A 6,000-nucleotide genomic window follows, 5' to 3' on the forward strand; every position below is an offset into this window, starting at 1 on the left:
ACCTTGTATCTTACAGTCTGGTAAAGAGTTTTGGTGGATATTCCAAAGGGACATACTCAGTTCACCAGAAAAGAGATGCCTTCTGGTTGGTCTTCACCATTTCCCTGCATGTAAACATTTTTTTAAATGTTGTATTGTTATTATTTATGTATTTATGTATCCTTTGTGAGCCGCCCCAAGGCTTTGTTGCGATGGGGGTGGCACAGAAATGTTTTAAATAAATAAATAAATGTACCAAGAAGGTAGCCAAGAACTTACTTTGAGATTATCCACTGAAGAAGAAAAACAATTGCCTTGGGCAGCTACTTTTCATGCAAGCAGCTCCACAGTTATTAATTTTATAAAATTGCAATAAAATCATTATAATGTATTACAATTTCTGACCTTGCTGAGACTTCTGAGGGCCCTCTTGAAGCACATTTGAAAACCACCAACCTACTTTCTACAAACTCTGCTGATTCCTGCGGCCTTTGACACGTAACCATATTTATTCCCATAAATTCTGGGAATGCATAAAGTCCCACGCACATTGTTTCCAGTTCTTGGTTGTGTCTCTTGTTTCTGGTGGAACCTGCTGCATAACACTGATTTCGTTAGGAAATGAGTTAAAACCAGACTTGGAAAATAAGGAGTCACATGAGCTGTCAGTGCCAGGCAAACCACAGATTGCAAGTGAAAAGGTGTGACTCAGAAGGTTCTCTCAGCCCTTCGATAGCTCAGCTGGTAGAGCGGAGGACTGTAGAGTGCTATCTGAGTCATCCTTAGGTCGCTGGTTCGATTCCGGCTCGAAGGAAGAATATTTTCCTTCTTGGGACAAATGCAGCATGATAGTACAGGCATATACAACCTTTGTGGCATATGAGTTAGGCAAGGTTGGTACTAGAGGACTCACAAGGAGCCATCTGCAGAGAAACTGCCAACAGGGAGGTATATATTTTAGTTGTGCCAGTTATGGAAGTGCAGAATCTTGTAGCTGGAACAAATCTGGATGTCCTGGAAAATCTCCAAGGACAGTAAAAGAATGCTATTAATAGGTGCAATCAAGGCTCACAGTGTAGGATATTAGTTTCTACTTCAGGCTGGATGCTTATTATTCTTGCTTTGAGGGAAGAAAAGATGCTACTGAGAGAGCTGGAGAATCTCCCATTAAGACCTGATTGTAGTTTGCTTTGCACCCAAGATGGGTGTGGGTATCTTCTGAAGGCACATGAAGCAGCCACATTGCTGAAGCTAAGCGGGGCTGGAACTGGTCAAGGCTTGGAGGGGAGATGGCCTGGAGACTGACATAAGCACCATGAGCTCACAATGGCAAATAGGTGGGATACACATGCAATTGCAGATTAAGATGGGGTTACAGTACACATGCATGTGTGGACACTGTGTGCCCTTTAAAGAGACAGCACCTCCACAGAAATCTCGCCCACCGCAACAATGAGACTGTTCTGGCCAAGTCATCTCTTCTCTTTGTCCTATTGCAGTTGGCTTGGCCAATAAATAGGATGGGACAAAGTGGAGATGAGCATCCATATAATTACCCTCCTTGAGTTCCTCACTAGCTTCATTAGACCGTTTTTGGCAGGGGGGTTGGTTGGCTGGCTGTTGTTTAGGAGGTATATTTATATGATGGTTTGTATTATTTCTAGTGCAAAGATTAGATGATTTATATAAAATGAAAATAACACAGGCTTGCAGTCTAAGGACCAAGCGATTTGTGCTGATTACAGACATCATCTTTTGCATGCTTAAATTTTGCTGTTGTTAAAAGGTGGTTTCCCTTTAAAAATAAAGAAAGGAAAGTTTGAAGCAAAGAGATTGGAGAAAAGAAGTGGGGGAGCCTTTCCCAAATGTCCCCAGGTGCTGCTTTGGCATTTTGGGGTGCCTGGGAAAGGCATTTGCCTGCTGGCTCCTTGGTTGCAGCAGCAAGCTTTCTGCCAAGGGACTCTCCGGAGTTTGCCTGGCTTTGGACAACACAATAAGGCACAGTAAGTTTAGTCGTCCCTGCAACAAAGCCATGGCTGGTTGGGTGATCTATAAACCAGCCTGTGGAAAAAGTGCTAGGTTCAGACAACTTTCTGAAATGCTTGCAAACCACCATGGCCTAATGTGTTGTGTGAACCCAGTCAGTGAGGAACGAACAAGGGTTTTAGTTACATCACAAGAGCAAAAATGGTGAGTCTTTCGGATTCTGCAAAGAGGGCAGCCACAGGGTTAAGCAACTAATGTTAGACTGAGTTCCTTGGGGAGGCATCTGCATTAGCATTATTTTTATATCATCACCATCACCATTAGGTCTATTTTTCAATGGAAATGCTTTAGATGTTAAACTGTCCTCCATTTTTGCATATTGGAATTTTTAGCTGTTTTAATTTGCACATTGGAATTTTACACTGTCTTTTAATGCATTTATCTTTTTGTAGTCCCTTTTGCATTTGATTCCTGTGAACCGCCCAGAGAGCTTTGGCTATTGGACAATATAGGAATAAACAAGCAAACAATTATGGAAAGGAGCGTTCTAAAGCTAGGAAGTGCTTCTTTTCCAGGCCCCCCTCACTGGCTCTCCCCACGCCCCCCCCCCATAGTCCACGGCATTCCCTGGTCACTGTCCACGCCCAGTCATTCTTGGCCTCCTTTCATTACCCTGTGTCAATTCTGCTCCCCCACCCCATTTTGGGGGGCTTCTTGAGGGAGGAGGTTGATTCCTGTGTCTAATCCCAGCAACAATGTATTATTTGGGTTTCCCCACGGATGCTTGTGGGCAGCTCTCTGACATTTTAAAATAGCCTGTTTATGTCAACCAAGAACAGATCTAACTAGACAAGCAAATGCGTGTTTCCACCCTTTTTGTATATCTATGTGCCTCCTCCTCCTCCTCCTCCTCCTCCATTTCAGCCACTCCATTCTGATTGGCCCTCCTAACTGGTCACAAGGTTTTTTCTCCTCTCATTCAGGTAACATTTTACACCACTGAGTTATCATGTGGCTGTTTTTCCTTCTCTCTAGCTCCACATTCCTGGATTAACTCGAATTGGTAATAGAAGGCATTATTAATTGCTCCTATAGTTGGCATCTTGATATTTCTTCCTGCAAGACACAGCTGATGGAAGGGAAATGGAAGTCTTGTGTCTCACTGTGCAGATCCTTGATTTTTCTTTGCTTCACAGCTATTACCCATCAAAATAATTGACACTATGTTGGCTGTAGGACAATGCATTTTGTTTGGCTTGTCTTAAAAGGAACCTGACCTGTTAAGGGGCAGGCTTTTTAATTTCCATGAAGTTTTTATTTGCTTCCAGCACGGAAATGCTTGTCCTGTATATCATATCTGTGGAATGTCACTAAAGGATTAGTCCCTTGGTGTGCCAGCTCATTATAACCCTGAGCTATTTTGGTTCAGCGTGCATGCCAGCTCATTAACCTCTGTGGCATGCACAGGCAATTGCTTTAGGTCCATTCACCACTGAGGCTCAAAAGTCACCAGCCCAGAATTTTGGATATTGACTCAGGAAAAGGAGGCAACAGATCTGAGAGGAGGAAGTACTACCATGAGGTGAAAACTGACAGCACTGCTCCATGGAGAGTCCAAAAGGGCACCTTCTTCATGGGAAAATGACATCCTTCCCGTGTAACTTCAGGCGAGCAACAACATGGTAAAAATGGAGAGAGAGAGCTGTGGTCAGGAAGACAATTCCAACAGGGCATTCTCCATTCAGCGCTGGGTGGTGGCTCCCATCCTCCCCAGCCAGTCGGATCAGGGGATGATGGGAGCTGTTCTCCAACACATCCTGGGGCGCCAGGTTGTGGGGAGCCTGCTGGACGGCCCAACAGTGTAGCAGAGCCAGAACGACTCGTAACGCAGACAAGGCGCTGGAACTATTTTGAGGGCTGCCTGCCACCCGCTCCCCTCACACACAGCCCGCCTGGGATTAGGGGAGATCAGTGGTTCGCAAAGCCCTGCTCCAGGCGGAGGCAAAACTGCCGGAAGGGAGAGATCAGCACAGCTGCCTCACGTTTGCAACCCTGCCGGGGGCTTGGCTCTCAGCAGGGCCAAGCCGGAAGGGCCTTGGGGTATGGGCAGAGAGGAGCTCTGCTCTGCCCACATGCAGCCCAATTCTGCCTGTGCCTGTTTTACTTGGAAGTCACTTCCAGTGGATGAAACAAGACTTTCTCCCAACATGATCTTGAGATGGGAGCAACATTTAGGAAGAAGCCTCTGGGGGCTGGGCTGGGCTGGGCTGGGCTGGGCGCCTCCAGTTAGGAAGAACCTCCAGCACACACTGCTCTGCCCGGCTGCTGGAGGAGTGTCTGAGCCCTACAACCCTACAACCTGTTATTGCTTCTGTGCAGCCTGAAGTGCTGGATCCTGCCCAATCTTGGAAGCTAAGCAGGGTTGTGCCTGGTTGGAAGCTGGATGGGAGACTTAAATGTTGAGAGCTGCTCAGAAAGGTTTGGCTATGGGCTGCATAGAAATGTAACGGAATAACAATAATGGTAATGATAATTATAATAACGACCAACAGCTCCTCTCTTCAGTCCATGGGGCAGAGGGGAATGCTTTGCATTCTGTTACCCCCAAGGAAAACTTTTGGGGGATGGGAGGAACCCTGCTAGCGCAAGGGGTAATTTTGCAACCACGAACCTCTTCGCATGGGAATTCTCTTTTAAAACAATGCAGACAAATGTCCAAATATAACAAGGAGTTGATCTAATGGGACAAGGGGGGGCCGGGGAGGAATAAGAAGGGAAGGCCTCGCCTGCTGATGCGCAGTTCTGTATAAAGTCCGACTGAGATAGTGACAAGTTACTTACGTGAGGTTCAGGTACACACAGAGTTCCTTGCACAGAAGATGATAGTATATGGGAGGTTTCACAAGGAGCAAGCAAATTCTATTTTTTTATAGGAATCCAAGTTCAGCAGAAGCTGATCGCTTAACAGATGGAGCCCTGTTTTGTCTGCTCATCTGCAAGAGCTTCTTTTGGAAGCCAGAAGTCTAGCACAGAAATCAGATCTTTGCAGCCCCACCAGCCTTCCTGACAGCTCTAAATTTACTGTTCAAAAGGGCCAACCAATTAGACTCCCCCCCTCTACACACACACACACACACACACACACACACACACAGAGGGAGGGAGGGAGGGAGGGAGATAATTTTATATTGGAGGGAGAGTGAAGATAAGACTGTTTAAGTTGCCTGACAAGGTGCTGACAGGCCTCAAGGGGCATTTCTGACTTAGAATAAGGGGTGTCACACCACACAGGTCTAAGAATGTCTCAGGCCATGAACAGTCCCTTCCTACTGGAACCCACATTTAGCAGTTATGGTACTATTCAATTATTCAAATCCTTTTGTACTGAAATTGGCTGTTTCTGGGTCCAATTTAGATTGCTAGCTTTGGCCTTTAAAGCCTGAAATGGTAGGGCCACATTAGCCAAAGAACTGCCTATTCCAGTGATGCACAAATCACAGATAGCAGTTCAGACAAAGGTCAATTCACACCAGCCCAGCCCATCCTCTTCCTCTTCTATGTAACACCACCCTGTCCTCCCTGAGCATCTCCTTTGGTCTGCAAGTGGGAATAATCAGCCATTGCCACTTTTCACTTCTGTACCCCATTGGAAGGATCAATGTATAAAGGGTTGCTCAGGTGTGCCATCTGGAACAATATATCGGTAGCCAGTTATTCTTGGAAATAAGTCTTGTAAAAGAAAACCTTCCCCTGTTGCATATTTTTGGCACACACACCACAGGACACGGACCATTTGGTCAACACCGGCAGGAGGCTGCCGAAGCACTGGAAACAGCCTCACTTTCTGATCCATCAGCAAAAACCATTATGCTTATGGTTACGAGCGACAGTAGCCACACACCTTTGAAATTCCCTCCCCAGGAAGATACTTATTAAAACCAAGCAACCAACCCTCACTGAAGAAACATTGAACCCTGTCTGTATTTGCTATTTTAAAAACCTTTCCTTGTACCATTTCTGGGTATGACTTTTAAT

At 45.7% G+C, this 6,000-nt stretch overlaps 1 non-coding gene across 1 annotated transcript; it reads left to right on the forward strand.

Moving 5' to 3' along the window:
- Window positions 1–705: 705 nt before the first annotated feature.
- TRNAY-GUA lies at window positions 706–793 on the forward strand. Its single transcript is given in 2 exon segments — window positions 706–742; window positions 758–793. It is a non-coding gene; the product is annotated as a tRNA-Tyr (tRNA).
- The last annotated feature ends 5,207 nt before the right edge of the window (window positions 794–6,000 follow it).

Source organism: Varanus komodoensis, unplaced genomic scaffold, assembly GCF_004798865.1.
Source record: "Varanus komodoensis strain SLA01 unplaced genomic scaffold, ASM479886v1 scaffold6_4, whole genome shotgun sequence".
NCBI lineage: Eukaryota > Metazoa > Chordata > Lepidosauria > Squamata > Varanidae > Varanus > Varanus komodoensis.